Raw genomic sequence first — 19296 nt, 5'->3', positions numbered from 1 at the left:
ATAACAGTAGTAAGCATTTTACAGACTTATGTATTCACTGAATATAGAACAAAAAAGATTTACAGTATGGGGAAGAGCAGTAGAGAAATAAAAGACAAAATGAGGAAGGAAACACAGAGGAGGAAGACGATGAAGGAAAGATAGAGGAGTATAAAAATCGTGATAGAGAAGACAAAGAATAGAAAGAAGAAATGAGGCAAAAGGAGAACAAGGAATGGAAACTATGGTGGTGCTGGCCCTTCTTGTTCATTGCAAATAGGGAAATCTGTGTGTGTGTGTGTGAGTATGTGTGTATGTGAGAGAGAGAGAGAGAGAGAGACAGAGACAGAGAGAGAGAGAGAGAGCGAGGGAGAGAGCTGGTCTGTTGAGACAAAGCTGGTCTGACAGCAGTAACACACACAATCAAACTACCTGCTTTGAGGGGATGTCATTTCAACTTTCTGTCTTTCTTTCTTTCTTTCTTTCTCTCTCTCTCTCTCTCTCTCTGCAGACGTGTTTCTTGGCCTTCTCAGACTCCTAATTTGATGAGTTTTCCATGGCTGGGGCCCCCAGTCCTTCAGTGTGCATGAGCTTGTGTGTGGTTTTGGCAAAAGGTTTGAGTTATTTCTGGCTTTCTTGATTGGTTGGACATGCTAAGAAAAGTCTGGGTTTATTTCCCACCACCGTTTCTCATATTACACATATTCTCTTACTTTTTTCTTTCCTGCTTCTTTCCTTTCCTCACCCACCCTTTAACTCTCTCACTCTTCTATTTTCAATGCTGTACAGCCTGTGACACTTGCCAGTTCATGGACTCACCTGTTTATCAAACACTAAGTCTGTATAACGGCCAAAACACACCTGCTTTTTTTTACAGTCTTCATTTTCATTTTATAACCATTGGAAAGGTCACACTGTTGTCCACTGCAGTGCGAAAATATCCATGTCTACTAACAATCAGAGAAAAACACACAAGTCTGAGATACTAGGTTTTAGCTAAAGACGGTCATACTACAAACTACTGCATTAGCATGACAGAGAAAAGTGAGGTTTACTTTGAAATAATCTACTGGGTTCCAATCAAATGCTCTCAGCAACAGGTCTTGAAAAATAGGAGCTTTATGCCTCTTTAACCAACTAGTCACCAACTGGTTAAAGAAAAACCTTAATTCACTATAGTGGACGATGTAAGGTTTATATTTAGCACAGTTTGAAGTAAAAGGACTGCTGCACAGTGCTTTTAATTAAGCCCTCTCACTGCCCACGTAAAGTAGTCGACATAGTTGAAAATCATTTCTTCTTTTGATGTGATTTGATAAAACTTTGCTTTATGATTACATAATCTTTAGATGCTCTCCTAATTCTTCCCACTATCACTCCACTAACTGTATACTAACGTGCTTGCATGGTGGGCACAGGTAGTTGGTTTTAGTGTCTAGGTTCCCATCATGCAACTGAACACAACACAAAAACAAAAGAGGCAGAGCTTTTTTGGAAACTGAAAGTTCATTCAGTCAGTTGTGACAGTAGAGTCTGGGTGGTCCAGGAGGGGGCAGGACTGTCGTTATAGAAACAGTGGTTGGTGAAAACTTCTTACTCTTACATATTAGTGGATGTCATGAGATAATGTGGTAAAGCAGTAAAGTGCTGTGTGAGAGAGAAGCTCTGTAACGTCAGTCATTTACATAACACTAAAGTCAACTGCAGTAAAAGGGACACTTATTTTAATGGTGTGTGTGCCGGACCCACAGGGAGACACAGTAGGAGTTTAGAAAATACACTACCACCACCACCCCACACACACACACACACACACACGCACACACACACACACACACAGCAAATGGCTAACAAATTGAGCTGAGTGTAATGTAAATGGGTAGTCTTTTCATGGTCTTTTTATGTGTGTTGTTTGTTCCTGTTGAACAGTCAGGGGCAGCTCATACTGCTCCCTCTGCCATTCAACCTTTTCACCCTAAACTTTAAACTCCCCAGAGACAGAGAAGATGCCAGACGGGCTGCTGCTCGGGAATGTGTGTCTAAACATGAATGGTCCATCCTGCCTATTTTAATTCCATGCTTGTTTACCTTGTGTGTTGTGGCACATCCTGGTTTATCACAATACACAGGGATGCTGATTTGAATGGAGGTGGACTGTTTGTTTCACTGAGTCGCTCGGTTTTACCTAACAAATACAGAAAAGGGCAATCCCCACTATCCTGCAGGATACAACCAGAAGCTGAATACAGTTTTTCTCATATGTTTAGCCACATAATAGACATCAGACGCCTCACTATAATAATTTAATGGTGTTCAGGTCATTTCGGAGCAGAATCTGAAGCAGTTCATTTTCTTGTGTTGGCCTCGAGATTTTCTGTCAAACTACTAATCAATTCATGGAATGATCGACAAATCTTTTCAGTGCTCTTCTTGGTTTCCATAGGAGGGTTTCATATGCAGTAAATATATAAATTAGTATTGTATGTGGATATAGAGCTCAGGAGCAAGACAGACAAAGACAGGATCTTGAATGGCTCGGTATTGCATATGGATGTCATCATACACTCTTGTGCTCACAGGTAATGATGTCTCTCCCTTTATCTTTGTCTTTGTGTAGAAGTGTCTGTGTGTCAGGAAACTACAACAGAGGCAGACAAAGTAGCTGTGTTCTACACATATAAAACAGTTCAGAAAGTGTCTGTACTTGGAGATTTGAGTCACATTAATGAGTGTATGTCTCATTACTGTGTCCTTGAGAAGCCAGTCTATATCTCTCTGCAACTTTACTGTTTCCCTATAGCTTTCTATACATGCAGCACCTGGTTTTGTACTTGTGAACAAGACAAGGGGTTAACTATAAGCTCCAATTACAGTATTTATGATCACCATCATCAAAACATGTCGACTAAAAGAGAAAAAATAAAACCAAATACAATATTAACAATGAAATCAAATTTAAAAAAGCTCACCATTACTCACTTCTCTCATACACAACACACAACCAACACATAGGTCTGAAAACTGGGCATGACCTGCGGTTGTTAGCTATTATACAGCCAACAAGCTGTCCACTTGCTGGATTGATTAAGCCAGAAGAGGACTGCCCTCAGCTCTGGTTTTCAAAACAATTGTCAGCAAACTGTGTTTGATTGGTAAAAAACAGAGGACTCAAATTCTGATCGTCTTTTCCTCCTTCCACCTGTCTTGTTAGAAGGTTTAAGGTTTGGCTTATTCAGCCAAAACCAAATGATAATTTTAACTAAATTTTACTTGCCCACGGAGTCATCATTTTAACATTACCAAAGTGTTTGTTTGCCTTATCTGTACTATGTCAACTCTTGATTGTCTCGAACATAGGACCATTCAACCAGAATGTTCTTTACCTTGAATGTACTTTGTAGCTCGCAAAAACATGTAAAACAGAACCTGTTTGTAAATCATCTCCAAGTCTCCTGATTTGTCCTCACTGTCTTAAATGATCTAAATTAGCAAGACAGACACCAATAAATCAAAGCCTTAATTTCACTGTGCACTTTGAAAATTCCTGAACAAGTCGCACTGTGAACCTGCTTTGAACTTCGGTTACATCGGGTTGACCTCTGGTCATGTCTCTAATCAACCTCCGACACTTCACCTGAATCGATTGCTGGACCGGATTCATTTCAAAAGGCTGTAGATCCACACAAGCCATCAGGCATCCTAGCAGGCTCTGATAACTCACTAATAGCTTCACCAGTGTCTCTTGGAGCCTGTTGGCTTTACAAATGATTCAGACTGTAGCCAGCTAACGTCACAACTGGCTGACAAAAGCACAAAAGAGCCTTTGAGATTGGGTTTAATGGCACTCTAAAAATAGGTGGTATGCCTGAAAATCTGGGGAAACAGGTGTTTACCCTCCTAGTGTGTTTTGTCCTGCTTTTCATTTCCTCAGCGTAGCCTCTCTATGCTTATCTACAGCCCAGGACACACCCAGCATTTCTGCTCTCTCTCTTGCTCTCTCCTCTCTTTATCTTTCTCTCCCGCTCCCTCCCTGGATCCCCTGAGGCTGTTTAGAGGGGATCTGTGACAGATTCTGCTGTGTATGCGCATGTAGCACTAGTAGCTCTAGTAGTAATGAAGATGGGAGATTGGGTTATTCATCAGCAGCCAAGTCTTTGCAAGAAAAGCAACCACCCCTTCGCTATCTTCATCCATTTATCTGTCTATCTAAATGATGCATCTGAATAATGACAGATAAAAGAAAATCTTCTTCACTTCACTCCTAAGCTGTTTATGGTCTTTTTTGTCTTCCTCTGTCTTCCATGACCTTCTGCAGTCACAGGTGTATTGTCAGTTCACGATAGCTATGTCCATTACATTTTCCTATTTGTTGCTCATAATGTTAATTATCAATGAATTAATTGTACTGTTCTCTTATAAGTAATTTTGTATAAGACTTGGAATGTAAAACTGCAAATTAATTGGCCCATATGTCAAATCCATATGGTAATACATCAAAACCAATTATAGCCTTGTTACGGAGTTCAGATTTTGCATGTGTGCACATGTAAATCACAACTCACACACCCTCCCTCGTACTCTCTCTCTCTCAAACACACACATACATTCACAAACGAAGCCTTCTTTGTAAATAGGTCAAATCTCTTTCAACCATTCAGAGATCCATTTATGCATCCCGCCTTGAAGACTACAGCCATGCACACTTCATCTCACACTCACCCTTATGAAAACACACTTAGAAACACAACCCACACATATGAACACACATACATGCTGCGGGGCTGCCACAGCTCCATTATTTTTCTGAAGTGGCTTTTCACTTCCATGGCTGATGCTTGAGGGTGTGTGTGTGTGATGGGTGGGGGTGTTTGACAAAGATTGTGACATAAACCATTTATAGTGCTGCCCTGGTGTTTGAGTGCAGGCTTGTGTGTGTGTGTGTGTGTGTGTGTGTGTGTGTGTGTGTGTGTGTGTGTCACTGTCATCAAATACACTGGTCACACAAGGCACATACAGTGATGAGAAAAAAAAAACTGGAGTGGAGGGAAAATTATCATTGGTCACGGGAAGAAGAATTTTGTATTGAAAACCTTTTCTTGTATTTTGCTATGATCAGTAAAAAGTAAAACATTTATGACCCACGTTAATTCTTTGCATTAATGTTTAATCAGTGTCAGTTATGTCACTTTCGGCTCCCCTGACAAAAGCTGCTCGATTAACAAAATTACCCCATGAAGAAAATTACCAGTTACGACATTTAATGACAAAAACAACCACTTTGCATTTTTCATACACCAACAGCTCATAAGCTGAATCAGCTACAACGTGAAGAGACGAGATGTGAGGTTTTTAATTTAAAACATGCTCACTCATTTAAACACAAAAGTCAACCTCACACCTGCTGTGTCACCACATGGGGAAGGCTTCGGGTTTCCATCAACGTTACGGATGGTTAACAGGTAGTTAAGCATCCAGGCAGCAGAGAAACAAGACAGAAAGTGTAGAGAAGAGGCTATGTGTAGACACAGCATAGCAGGCAGCCAATTAAGCGGAGAAATATTTGACATTTGCAGCGTGTTTGGACCCAGCTTGTACCTTTGTGATGGCAAATAAGGCAAATCAGAGAAAACAATTAGAAGCAGGGCAGCATAAAGATGAAGGACACAGACACATTGAAGTAAAATAGATTTAACTTTGTACGCAAACCATCAATATGTGCTGCCTGGGGCAGTGAAAATGTACAATCCCTGTGTCGAGGTTTTACAGTACAAAACATGTCAGCTGGGTAATTGGGAGCAATGAAAGTGCAAATTGGAATTCAAATAATTAAATAGGAAATTAGAAACAGAAAAACACATAAAGGTGTAAAAAAGGCGAGTGTGATACAAAAGAAAGAGCAGTGAGTAGGAAAATGTGTGACAAAGCAACAAAAACAAGGCTTAAGAAAACAGGTAGGAAACTGTGAAAGAAGAGGAGGCAGAGATGATCTGAGATTCTCCACCAGCTGTTGTTTGACCATTCCAGCAGCAGTTAAGAGTCTAATTGATTACGGCGACCCCTATTTTCTAACTGCAGTCTCTTCATTGATCCGGTTACTGCTGCCGCTGTGCAGCTCTCTCCAAGTGATTCTCCTAGTCATTACTGCCAGGAAGAGGACCGCTTTTCCCTGTGGCCTCAAAAATGACTTCAATGCAAAAACTCAGCTCCTCAGCGATTCTTAGATGGAGTAAAAACGGTCGATCTAAACATTGAAACCTGTGGATGGGTCTTTAGGTTCAGATTTAAAGCCAAGTGGCAATTGAACCAAAGCTAATTCTGTAACTGACATCATAACCTTTTTTTCCTTTCTTTACAATATACAAACATACAATACAGCAGTCACATGCTCCATCAGCCGCAGCCTCAAATGTTATGCTACTTTACCTTGAAATCAATTTCATGTTAGGTTACAGTGTGTGTGTGTCCTCTAGCAGAGGTCATAACCTTTACCTGCTGACTGTGTCTCCTTTACTAAATTAAAAGACTGCATCACATTACATATAGTATGCACACACATGCACACACACAAGCTACTAACACACTAAGCACAGACACACACACCCACACGTAGCACATCGTATTACCTATATAAGGACAAAGCTGTTGCAGCTTGCGCAAAGAAACTCAATAGGCTTTTAACATTCATTTGCCTGGACAGCAGGGCTGACTATAGCTATACCAACTAGATCTAATAGCACATGCAGAGAGAGAGTGAGGTGATGGAGACAGATAGAGACTGACTTTACATTACAATCCTGTGATAGCACCACGAGAGAGAGAGAGACAAAGTGCTGAGAGAGGGGTAGAGAGAGACGTAGAGGTGGGCAGAGAGACAGAGTAAAGGAAAAGAATGGCTGAGAAAGGAGATATGGCTAAATATATAACAAGTTGGTTTAAAAAAAATAGAGAGACTTGAAAAGGGTAGTTGTGTTGGTGGTGTAGATCAATTCAACACTCGCTCACAGCCAAGAAAAGCAACAGTAAAAGGGTCTGACGAGGTAGATTTGTTTCCAGGTTTACTGTATTGTAACACAGTAAATTGTCTTGTTTTAGGCTTCAGTGGTTGCAGTGTGGGCAGGCTGGCTATAGCTGAATTTTTCTCACTGCCTCTTTTAGCATCTCTCAGTACATCCACACCTACAATGGGTCTGTGTGATATATTGTATACTGTGATTGGTTGTTTATGTTTTTTAGCATTGTGTTTTTGGTTTAGTTTCACTGAATTACTCTAATGGGTTTCTATGCATCTTTGAAGAACCTGCAAGTCATGTTAGCTCCCACTGCAACTTCCAAGCTGCTTCTTGTGGCATGGACATCATGGTATGAAAAGATCTGGGGTCGAAAGGAAAATACTGGCCTTTGCTTACAGCGCTATATTCAACAGCAGTTTGAGTACACGCCAAATTCAATTTAGTTTGGAGTTTACTGTCTGCCGCAGGTAAGGAGAAAAAAGAGGGAGGCAGTGGCAAAGTGATGATGGGGATGGAGAGAGGGAGACAAGACACGGTAGAGAGCAGATCGGGAGTAATCGAGAGAGATAAATGAACATCTATAAACGCCCACCAACTGAGCTGAGCTGCAGGACCTCTCTCATTTCTACCCCTGCTCCAGATTAGGACTGAACATAACTCAAAGATAGTAGTGTGCGGGTGTGTGTTTGTGTGTGTGTGGACATGAAATGATGTTTAGAAAATTGTGCTATATGTACAGAATGACTGACAAATAGTAAAGCAGGGTAGAGGACAAGTGAGGAACAAAGGTTGTGTATGTTCAATATAAATAGACAGAAAAGGAGAATGTAAACACTTACAGGGCATCATACTTGGTAAGCGTTCAAAACATCATCGGTTAGAGGGCAACATTACTTCATCGCTACATCTCATTACTTTCTAGTTATGTTTCACATTTCTCATAATCTTATGATTCCTACAAGCATGGTCACAGGCTCATTTCGTTAAAACTTGAGGCTGGCGCCTGCCAGTTACACACCTACATCTATAACCTCTAGGTCTCATTTCATGGTACAATATTACTAGTTATGGACACTGACAGAATGAAAATCTAACAGTATCATCCATTTGAGGACAGGCTGATGGTCACCTGACATTTTGAGGAATGGCACAAGAATCAAAAATATAAACACTACACACTCTAATCTTTCAAAAAATATATACTTGTGGTCATCTTGGGTGGTAAAATTAATCTCAACTATTACATCTTAAAGAGTATTGTAAATCTCATATCAGGCTCTAAGACGGAAATGCACCACCAAAACAACACTACCAGCACATTAAAGACGACTAAACTGAAAAAGATTATTTTTGCAGCATCAAAATGACAGGGGTACAAAAGGTACAAATTCCCTCTTCCATTGATAAGCGCTAATACTGCTCACTGTTGCTCAGCTTAGCTTTCCATTACTCAGGCATAAGGTGGATATTTTTTGCTGATTTATCATTGCCACAGGCTTTCAGCGGATATTAAAATAAATGGTTAAGACTCTGTGAGACTACAAAATCACCAGATGTACAGTAACTTTCATATCAAGCTACTTATTAAGTCTGCATGTTTTTCCACAGTGCCAGCTTAGAACAGAAATCCATATACTGCTTTGCAGCAGCTCTTCTCTCTTCCTCTCCTTTTCTCTCCTCTCCCCAGATGCCTTTTAGAGCTGTCATTGGAGAGTGACCTGTATTATCTATCTCTGACTCTCTCTCCCCAGCTCTGTCTCTTTCTCTGTCTGAATGGAGATTTAGATAAGAGAGTCTGAGCTGCAAGAGAGCAGCCGCCGAATACCAAGAGACAGACCAAAAGAAAGAGAGAGAGAGGCCAGAGATGAGCGGGGAGTCAGGGCCAGATTTACTGAGCCATTTGTACCTTGTTTCAGACTCTGGAGGTTCCTTCAGCTAGAGAGGCTCCTGTTATTTATCAAACATGTGCACTGGGCTCAAAGCGCAGTTTCTCATCTGCATCTTGCTTGTAATGAGTGAGCTTCACCTTTCTCCTTTTAACATTTGCGTTTGAGGGAGGATCATGCAAATGAAAGGAGGATATGTGAAAAGTGTGACTGTTGCTTTCATTTGGATTCACAAAGGTTAATGCTATTTGTGATGGTCACTCCTGCATGTGATTTTCTCCACATCCTAAGAGTAGGTATAAATAGCAGTTAAAATTAAGGTATTTACTAAGTCTATGTCACATATAAATCTCAGTGACAACAGGACAGTGGTGAGTGCACTACAATAAAGTATGCAAGGGACCTGCACTGAATTACTTAAGACAAAAAAACAGCTTATTTGAAGGAAAATAGAGAAGCAATAATACATGAACACAATATCTCAAGTTTTCATAATAGAGGAAGGGATGGGGAGATGTAGCTTTATGGTTTAATAAACTTGTTAAAAATAAAAAGTTATAACTTTGTAGCCTGCAGTTCACCCTGTTTGTGTGTGCGTGCATGTTGGTGTGTCAAATCTTCTGTTTTTGTTTTTCTTTATGCTTGCATTTGTTATTCTGTGTGCGTATGTGAGTGTGTGTGTGTGTGTTTTGAGGAGTGGGAGCTGTTTTAATCTGCAAGATTCTGCATATGACACACACACACACACACACACACACACACACACACACACACACACACACACACACACACACAGTCCACCGTTTAAAATGTCCCCAAGGTGATCGATGAGGTGGTGATGGAAATGTCATCTGGTGCTAATGCATTTATCATGGCTCATCCAGCCTCATGAATTTCTCCTTTTGGTTTTCAATCATTTTTGCTCTTTTACCACAAGACCATTTGAATGCGGTGATTCATAGGATTGCCAGTGGTTTTCTCTGAGGAGACAGAACGGGCGTGCAGGCATCCAGCACTCTGACTGGACTCATTAATTAGTGGGCAGGACAATGATAGCCTGTGTTTACATGAACCCGTGTGATGCGGTGGTAAATAAAGAGATGGGCAGACCAGAGACCTCAAATCAGTACACAACCTGAGTAACTACAAATCTGTTATACATTCCAGCATTACATGATTTTTATGGTAAACCTTTTGGATGGCAAGTCAAAATCTAGGTAAAATTTAGCTTCACACTAAATTATATGCTACAGGCTGCACTTTCAACTAAAATAGATTCACTGTTGGGTTACTGTAGATATTATAAAAGACATGGTGGAGCAGTAATGTAATACATTATTGATTATTTGAAGGAACTTCTCTTTTTTTCTTGTCCCTTCGCCAAACAGGTGACAACACTGGGTCAGCGATAGAAGAAGCGTGGGATAGGAGAGTTTCTCAATATTTGGGTCACCCCAGTCACCCCACAGAGTCACCTGGAGTCACAGATGATTATATAACTGTTGTACATGACAACTGAGTGATAAATTAGTGATTAATAATGTTTTTTTAGACCTGTAAACAGTAGTGTGTTGCTAAAGGACAAAGTAGACACTTTCCACTGTTCAAGCTTTGAACGCTTAGCATGTCCTCCAGTTGAAGGACTTTCTATCTAACTCCACATCAACCAACCAGGAGCACATAATAACGGAAAAGAACATTTTTAGGTTAATATTCCAGAGATCATGGTGAAATTTTCTACTAAATATGTAATTAATGTTTAGGAAATTATCTATATTATATATTCATGAATATGCAATGTGGTGTCAGCAGCAGCTACGCTCTGATCTATTTGTATGGTTTTATTACGAAGTCAGATGTGAGGTTAAACAGACTTTAAGGAGTAAAGTATCTGTGACAAGATACAGTTTTGAAAGATCATTATATATTCATGTGAGTGTATGTGTGAGATGCAGGGTGAACTGCTATGAGTTAGAGAGCGTGTCATACAATAACAAACTATCTAAATGAAAATCATCGACAAGTGAGGCAAGTCATAACTAAGTGTGCAGGTACACACGTAAGCGGCCCAACCACGCAGAACTGAATATGTAAAAAGCATATTTATTTTCTCTGCTCCCTTCTCCTCCTTTCTCCATCTCTCTCTCCTTCTCTATATCCATCATCTATCTCTTTCCTCGCTCTTTATCCCTCCTCTCCACCCTGTCAGTTAAATGACTGTTGCTCGTTACTCTCCGTCTCTCTCAGTCAACATGTCAAGTGGAATATATCTCTTCTCTGTCCTCTCTTCGACTCTCCACCAGCCTTCACCTATGACACAGATAATCTCTATTGCTGGCTTCCTGCGTCTCTTCTTGATCTTATACACGAGGTTACACATTACTATAGTGGCAAATAGTGACACAAGACGCAGTGTGGTTGTTCTGAAGTTTGCTCGTCACAATAGCAGTTTATAAGAAAGAAGTCTGTGGCCCCTCAGAAACAATCTTAGCAGATGAAAACCTGCTATTCAACCAGTTTGGTACCTGCCCCACTCCCCTTCATATTTATATCCCCCACTCCAAATTAGGTTACCACAACCGCTCTCTGGAAAGCTTTGCACTGTATCCTCAAATTTATTCTTATTTTTTTAATCCTAAAATAAGGAAGTTGAATTTTTGCTTTCCTTATTTTATTTGCGCAGTGATAAACAGGGGAAGGAGAAATTACTGATATAATCAAATGTGAAGAAACAATGAATATACAAGATGCCAATGACAAGTTTGTGCAGATAAGAACCTCGAGGGGCTAATAAAAGCTTCTCACCTTAAAGCAATAAAGAAGTGTCTGGCTGAGGGAATGCTGAGGCTGAAGTCTTAAGTTTTAAATTACCTCACTAATTTTAAAACATGGGCTGCTTTTTGTAAATGAGCAACATTGCCGTCCCCAGGGACAGAACTAATTTAGGAAGAAATCAATGCAGGAAATATAATGAGCTACTACTTATAATAGCATCACCAAAAGACAGTGCTGATGGCTCACAGATTTCAGCCACATTTGCTCGTCTACAGTATGTTACCTTTAAATTCCCAGTGCCTCATGGACCTAAGATTTAATTACAAAGTCTAGACAATAGACTCAGATCATATTGGCATCCTGCTGGACTTGTGTTAATGTATGACACTGTTCATTCATAGTACTGTACATCTAGCCAACACTGTTTGTTCAACTCGTTCTTGAAGTGAGGATTGTTTTGTCAAAATCAATTGGTGTCTCTGAAGAAAGGGAGTATAAAAAAAAAAAAAGTCAAACTCTTCCGACCACAACTACAGGAGTCTTCTCCATCTTGCCATGGCTCTTCAGATCAAACTCTTCTTTAAAAAGGCATACGGCATCAACATGTCTGCCGTTGACCTTACGCCCACGCCTGTTGTTCACACATTCTGCAGATTTAGCATTAGTACCAAGTTGTCCTTTTCAGTGGCTGCAGCTTACTTCACCAGTAAAAAAGTACATTGACATATCCATTCAATTTAATGTGGTGTAATGTGTTTGTATTGCATGACAATGTAATTTAAAGCCCATATTTTGCAGCAGATGGATTGATTTGTTGTCTGTCTTTTGGTTAATCAATTGACATACAATTCTGACAATCAAAAATTAGCTGATTTAATGTATCAAGCAAAAATGTCAAAACTCGGGTTAGGGTTAGGGTTAGGCCACGTTCCATTTTCTCAAAGTCATTCTGACTTGAGTATCTGTGTGTTCTGGACTGTTGGTCAGACAAAACAAGTTATTTGCAGCCCTAATCTTCATTTGATTTGCTCAAACCAAAGGAGGTAGACTCATCAGCACTGTCAGCATTGGTTTGGCTTTAATTGTTTTTAGCTGTGCAGGCTGCCAAGTTGGACAAGGTAAATCTAAAAAATCAGGGGCGGTCTGTGCATGTTCTTTGCATACACAATGCTGTTCCATCACCAGCTACTGTAAGGCCTAAAGTAAAATGTTTTATCCTAAGTGTATTTCAGTCTGTCACTTTCTCAACAAAATAAAGAAACTGAAAACTAGTTTTCAAGAGTAGACAGAAAGTTGCTGCTAGCCACCGGAGATGAAGAAAAAATCAGGGTGACTTCTATCTTTTCGGCTTATCTAACCACATAGTGCTATTTCAGAGCATCTGACAGAAAAGCAGACTTATGTGTTTAGATGAGGAAGTGGAAAAATACTCAGCTGTCTAGAGCAAATGTTGTAGGAGTAGCGCTATTGTGGGAGCAGGGCGTCTGAGCTCGAGGATAAAAAATAGGCCTATAGTTGCCAGCCAATCCCCTGTAAAATAACTGCCCGCCACTTGCACCTGCATCTCCTGTGTAGCATTTTATTTTAGACCCAGCAATGAGTCAGAGAGCAAGAGGAGGAGGAGGAGGAGGAGGAGGAGGAGGAGGAAGAAGAAGAGGGGGAGAGTTAGAGGAGGATGCTTGCCTGAAGATAAAATATATGAAAGGAATTGTGCACCAAAAATAAGTTTACAGAGTGTAGATAAAGAGGAGTCACATAGTTTATTTTACAGACTGGGGCCAAATTTAGACAGGTCGCACAGATTCCTGACACATTGCATTGCCCATTCGGAAGTGTCCTTTTTTTCCTACAATGCTTGTGACTGTGAAAGTGGGTGTGAAAATCATGCAGGGAAATTTAAGCAACTGAACAATGTGTGTGTGTGTGTGTGTGTGTGTGTGTGTGTGTGTATGTGTGTGTGTAGATGGAGCACTACATGGTAACACTAAAGCAGTTTGTATACGTTCAAAAACTGAAATGTGCTTGTGTCTATGTGTGTATGCACCTGTGAAGGCATACTGGCTCTTGGATAATACTGACACAGCCAGGGTCCACCAGTCCCTGCCAGGTAATATAGGCTAGGTGTGTGCGCGCGTGTGTGTGTACTTGTATCTTTGTGAGGACATTCTGACTGGTCCTCGCAACATTAAAGGGCTGTTTGACGGTTAAGACTTGGTTTTAGGGTTGAGGTTAGAATAAGGTTTAGGTTAGGGTTAGGCATTCAGCCGTGATGATTAAAGGGTTAGGATAAGGGGCTAGGGAATGCAATATGTCAGAGTGTCCTCACAAAGATAGAAGTAAAAGTATGTCCGTGTGTGTGTGTGTGTAGCTACCAGCTGCGCCCACTGTGCTGATCCTCAAAGCCGCTATCAAATTCTGCTTGCATGATTTCACCACAGTCGCACTGAGAGCATCAAACTCATGAACACGTGCTTACAGTTACAAGCCCATATTCACTCTCATATTCATGCATATAATCACTTTCTTGTTTAAACACCAATTCAATGACACGAGATATTATGATTACATATATTGGGTGTTTTAGGCTGCTTGCTATCAAACGTATAATTTATAATTCGATTTTTGTACCACATAGAATTCCAGGAAGCTGCAGTCACCCTTCATTTGTGAAAAGGAGCCACACAAATAAGATTTTCTCATCTGCAAAGGGTCATATTCAGCTATCAGGTGGTGTATATTGAACTGTTGAGATCAATTAGTGCTGGCAAGGAAAAGATTGTTTTTTTTCTAGGTGAGTCCTCAATGACAACCGCCACCCTATAACCGCCCATTATTGTCAAGAAGGTCTGCAGAGACTAAATGTCTCTTAAAGGATGACTTGAGGGGCCTTGGATGTAGTTCGCAATATAAAGGTCCTGTGTTGTAGTGCCCTATGAAGCCAGATATCAGTAGTGAAGAGTCTAACTGTAGGACAGGAAAAAAAACATATCTTCCCCAGTTTTAGTGGTAATGTTGAGATTGCAATTGGCTGCTATCATAAAATAAATCCTTGTATCTTGATTTAGAAACTAGATGAAACATCAGATTTTAATCCGGAAGAGCGTAATGTGCTTGGATAGGGCTCAGATAGAGGACTATAATCAGAATAATTATTCTGGTCTCACTCCAGCTTCAGGCCATTTAGCTAATGACAGACACAAAACTAATGGCTGGATTTCAAGCTGTCTATTTGCATGTGTACATGAAATGTGAGAATATTGTGCATATGCGTGTGTCTACATGTTTGAGCAGGTTGACTTGCCTAGAACATTTGCAGACTAGTCCAAAAAAATCTAAAAAATTCTGATTATTTTCTACAGTGATGTTTGTATCCTGAAATGACCTTGTTCCTGGCAGCTGCAGGCCATATCATTGTATACCTTTCTTTGGTTCTTCTGTCGAACAGAACAGCACTCATACAACAACATATCACAATACAACAGAAATATTCAATTTCTTGCATCATGAAATGAAAGCTGAACACTAAGTGCTGGTGTTTCGCCTCTGGATGCTTGTTGTGAAGTAGAGAGTACAACAAGGCACGGCTATGCAGTGTTTTCAGTGTATGACATTATGATGCACTGAACAGTCTTATTATGGAAGCACACCACAGACAATGTAGTTTATGTTTATTATAGCCAAAACAGCAATCTCTACGCACAGTACTATGATGGAGTAAAGTCATACATCATCAAATATTGCAAATATTTTCTCTCAATTGTTATTCATTGCTGAAACAAAACATTAGATCTGCGGGTCCTCCCCATGTTTACCATGAGGAAAACCACTCTTCACACATGAACGCAAATCATCAAAAGAAATCAATACAAAATATTATCACATTCTGGAAGGCTGTGTGCATGCAGTGAAACATGCACGCAACAGAGTTGTTGAAAGTGGCCGAACCAATCAATAGTTCTTTATTCATGCATTGCACATTTCATATGAGAACCAATTTAGACAGTGCTTTATAGTATTGACAGGATTGTCTCAGGGTCCCTTGCAATACCACAACACGGTGAAATCCATTTTCTCTCACATAACAAGCTGTCATTTTCTGGTTGGAATGAGCTCAATCGCCTCTGCATACAAAGCGGGCAGATTTACTGTAGCTGCACAATGATAATAACAATAGCACAATGATGAGTGGTATAATTCCACAGCATCATTGCTAATATCATAGAATAATGATTAGCATTGGGCTTCAAAAAAATAGGCCTAATTTTTTTAATAACATCTGAGGTGTAGTTACGGGTAACATAGTATGCTGTTGCTATTCTCGACATGTGCTGTGTCAGCACGCATTGCTACAGATACTCTGATAAAAATCCATTTTTTCTACTTTAACAAGGTGAAAGGAGGCGGTGTTCCCTGCATGCAAATCAGGCCAATCTGCTACATGAATATAATGATAGTATGATGATGATTGGTGTAAAACTGGAGGGACTGAATAATGATGACTTGTCATAATGCTCTGCTGATGATGAAGATGTCTGTGGCATTTTCAGTTGTGCTGAAAACCATGCCAATGTTGATGTTGCTGTAAGTGTCATTGCACTGCGGCTGTCACTCTTCAGACTTCTTCAGCATTGTTCCAATCTCTGGACAACTTCTTTGCAAATGTGTCTACATACAATTTTCGAGAGAAAATTTTATGAGGTTGAAAGTAATTAAACCTAACAGATATGTTTTGTCTAAATGTCCTAGATATGGTAGTATTAAAGATATCAAAAATTTTAGTTGTGAAAATGTAAAAAAAAAAATTTCCTCTTTTCCTCACTCATGTACCATCACACCCACATAATTACTAGATGGAAGGGAGCACTTATTTTAGAAAATCTCATGTTACTAGACAGCTTTCTTCTGTGTCACCCAGTGAAGGTTTGCGAAAAATCACAATTTTCATTTTCTCTGCTCTACACTTACGCAGGGGAGCTGCCCTGTACAGCCACACAGCACCACCACTGTGAGTCGCTCCACTGGGACAGGCCAGGGTTAAGTAGCTTGCTCAAGGGCTTCTCACTAGTAGTTACTGATGGAGGCGAGAGCATGTCCTGTTCATTTTCCTGCCCTGATAACACCTCAGGTGAAATGGGGATGCAATGGTAACACAAAGACAGGGAAAGCAGGTTCTATTATGAATTTCCTCAAAACCCTTCGTGACCAATTCTAATCTTCAATCGTCCTACCTTTGGGCTCTGACCCAGACATTAAAAGAAACATCGCAGTAAGTAGCCTGGTGAATTTAAAACAGTGGCTGGCGAGGTCAACACATGAATTAAAGATCTTTTATTCATATTTTACTTGTTCCAGTCATGCCTAACTACAGTGCAGTTGTTTTGATGTGAGTGAGTGAAATGCAATAAATTTGGGAAGACAGTGAGGGCAATATGAACACTGACTGAAAATCTCAAATCCCTACAGTATCTCCGCTGGAATGCCAGCAGCCTGCTGCTGCCTTTGTTGACGTAGTTGTTTAGTGGATTGAAAACATTTTTTTAAACTTAATTCATTATCAGAGCTTAAGGAAGAGGATTAAAGGAGTATCTGACAGTGTTACGAGAGGTTTGTTTGTGAAGTTGCTCATGTTTAAATTAGCATAAGAGACTATTTTAAGTAGTTTGATTTATGCTCTTTCTCAGCTTTCTAGGCATTATACACACACACACAAGTCCAGTTTGTTTTGTTTTCTTTTACTTTTTTTCTTTATAAATATTCTGACATAAACAAGCTACACATCTGTCCTACTCTCTCCTGTATAATTACATGCAAACATTATGAGATACACTGTAAGTTTAATTAAAATATATCTAATTACATCATAATTACATAAAGTACAATGTCTTCGAACCCTTTCCTATTCAATAAATGGTGGTTCTTACATGTGATTAATGCAAATTCCCTCTGTCCCCCTCCTCTTTCTTTCAGGCATATCTGTGTCTCTGAGCAGAGGAGAAAACCCTCATCGTATCCGACACCAGTAATGAGCTAAAGGTGCGTTCTGCTTTTTTTTCCTATGGTGCGAATGTGTGTGGAATCAAAAGGTCTGTGAATTGGCATTGACACATCAGGCCCTGTTAGGCTGTTTAGCATTCTGTTAAACTTGCTCCCTCTCTTTCAGAGAGATACAAAGCAAGTGAGAGTGATGGGTGAAAGCACACTGGTTTTAAAAGCTTTTTCTCCATTTCTTTCTTTCTTGCTTTCTTGAAGTAATTTTTCTGTTTTGCCTCCATCTCTTTTAGTAATGATCTCTGTCCTTCATGGTTAATAGAAAATTATTCAGAATTGTTTAGCTTGTATTTGCCTACAGCAGCTTGTTAAAGAGGACTTGTAAAAATGCATATTTAATATGATCTCATGCCTAAAAATGTGGCCTACAATGCATTTGCCCTCTAGGCACGTGTTCCCAAAGTCACCGTATCGCGAACCTCACATCTCCCATACTAAGCATTTTTTCCTTTCGCCTGGAAAAAGTTGAATAGATTAAAGGCAGATCTAATCGATCCTGAGTGCGCTTATCAGTGGCTGGCAGGCTGACTAGCCGATTTCAGAACAGCATAGTCTAATCCTTCAACTGCCGCCTGGAAAGTGGAAAGACACAAATAGGTAGAAAGACTTACAGACAGTAGGTCAGACAGGAACCACAGCGACACACTGTAGTGTGTGACAACATGGAAATTTCTTCCAATAAGCCTCATTAAAATGTGCCACAGTAGTCCTTCCATTGGTTTGGACAAGATGGGATATTATTAATTTCCCTTGCACATCAATGATGCACCACTGCTGACTGGGAGTACCCTACAAGCCTAACAGTTTCTGAGATGCGACCCAGTCAAATGGCCATAATGATCTGGACTTTGTCTCTCAGGTCTTTACACTTGGCCATTTCTCCATCCAACACACCAACTACTAGAACCGACTGTTTACTGTCTCTAATATATCCAAGACCTTGACAACCGCTGTTGACACAAGATAATCAATGTTATTTGCTTCATCTGTGACTGGTTGTAGTTCTTAATGTAATATCATGTCTTTTCGCAGGGTTAGGTCAATACATTGGTTTTCTTATGAGGATACAATTTGCCATTGAGTTTCATTCACATCTGATGTGAGAACACTGATGATTAACTTAAATTAATTATGTATTCATGGTGAAATTCGTCAGTATGCTGTTTGTATACAGGAAACCGGTAATTTGGTGTATTGATTATGACAATTTAAGTAGATTTAACGCATGGACATTATCATTACTCTGTCTTCATTCCCATCTATCTACCTATACATCCATCCATCCGTTTATGTGTTTGAGTTGAGTACTTGTGAAACTTGTGATGAGAACAGCTATAATTTTAGATATAGAATACACTCAAAGTATCAGTAATTGGAGGCTTAAATGTTGTCCTTGAAAAACTTATCAGTCAGACGTAAATGAAGACTTAAGCTCCATCTGGTTTTGCCTGGATTATGCTTTGTGGCTGCCTATGAAATGTGTCTTGATTGACATCTATTGATTCCTCTGGTAACTTATTATGATTCATGGTTTCAAAGGGTTTAGATGCACTGTGTACTGATTGGATGTTTAACCTTTTGACCTCCAAACAAGGATC

At 39.9% G+C, this 19296-nt stretch overlaps 1 protein-coding gene across 2 annotated transcripts in view; it reads left to right on the top strand.

The window, feature by feature from the left end:
- The window catches only part of cdh11 (cadherin 11), an 81629-nt gene that overhangs the window by 18386 nt on the left and 43947 nt on the right, over positions 1-19296 (top strand). For both annotated transcript variants that reach the window (XM_022752832.1, XM_022752833.1), the window contains exon 2: positions 17618-17683. The gene's annotated coding sequence lies outside the window, so the exon portion shown is untranslated. The remainder of the gene's footprint in view (positions 1-17617; positions 17684-19296) is intronic.

Source organism: Seriola dumerili, unplaced genomic scaffold, assembly GCF_002260705.1.
Source record: "Seriola dumerili isolate Sdu_G_001 unplaced genomic scaffold, Sdu_1.0 BDQW01000187.1, whole genome shotgun sequence".
NCBI classification, from domain to species: Eukaryota; Metazoa; Chordata; class Actinopteri; order Carangiformes; family Carangidae; genus Seriola; species Seriola dumerili.
Note: the sequence above shows the minus strand (reverse complement) of the source record. Positions and strands in the feature narration are given on the sequence as shown.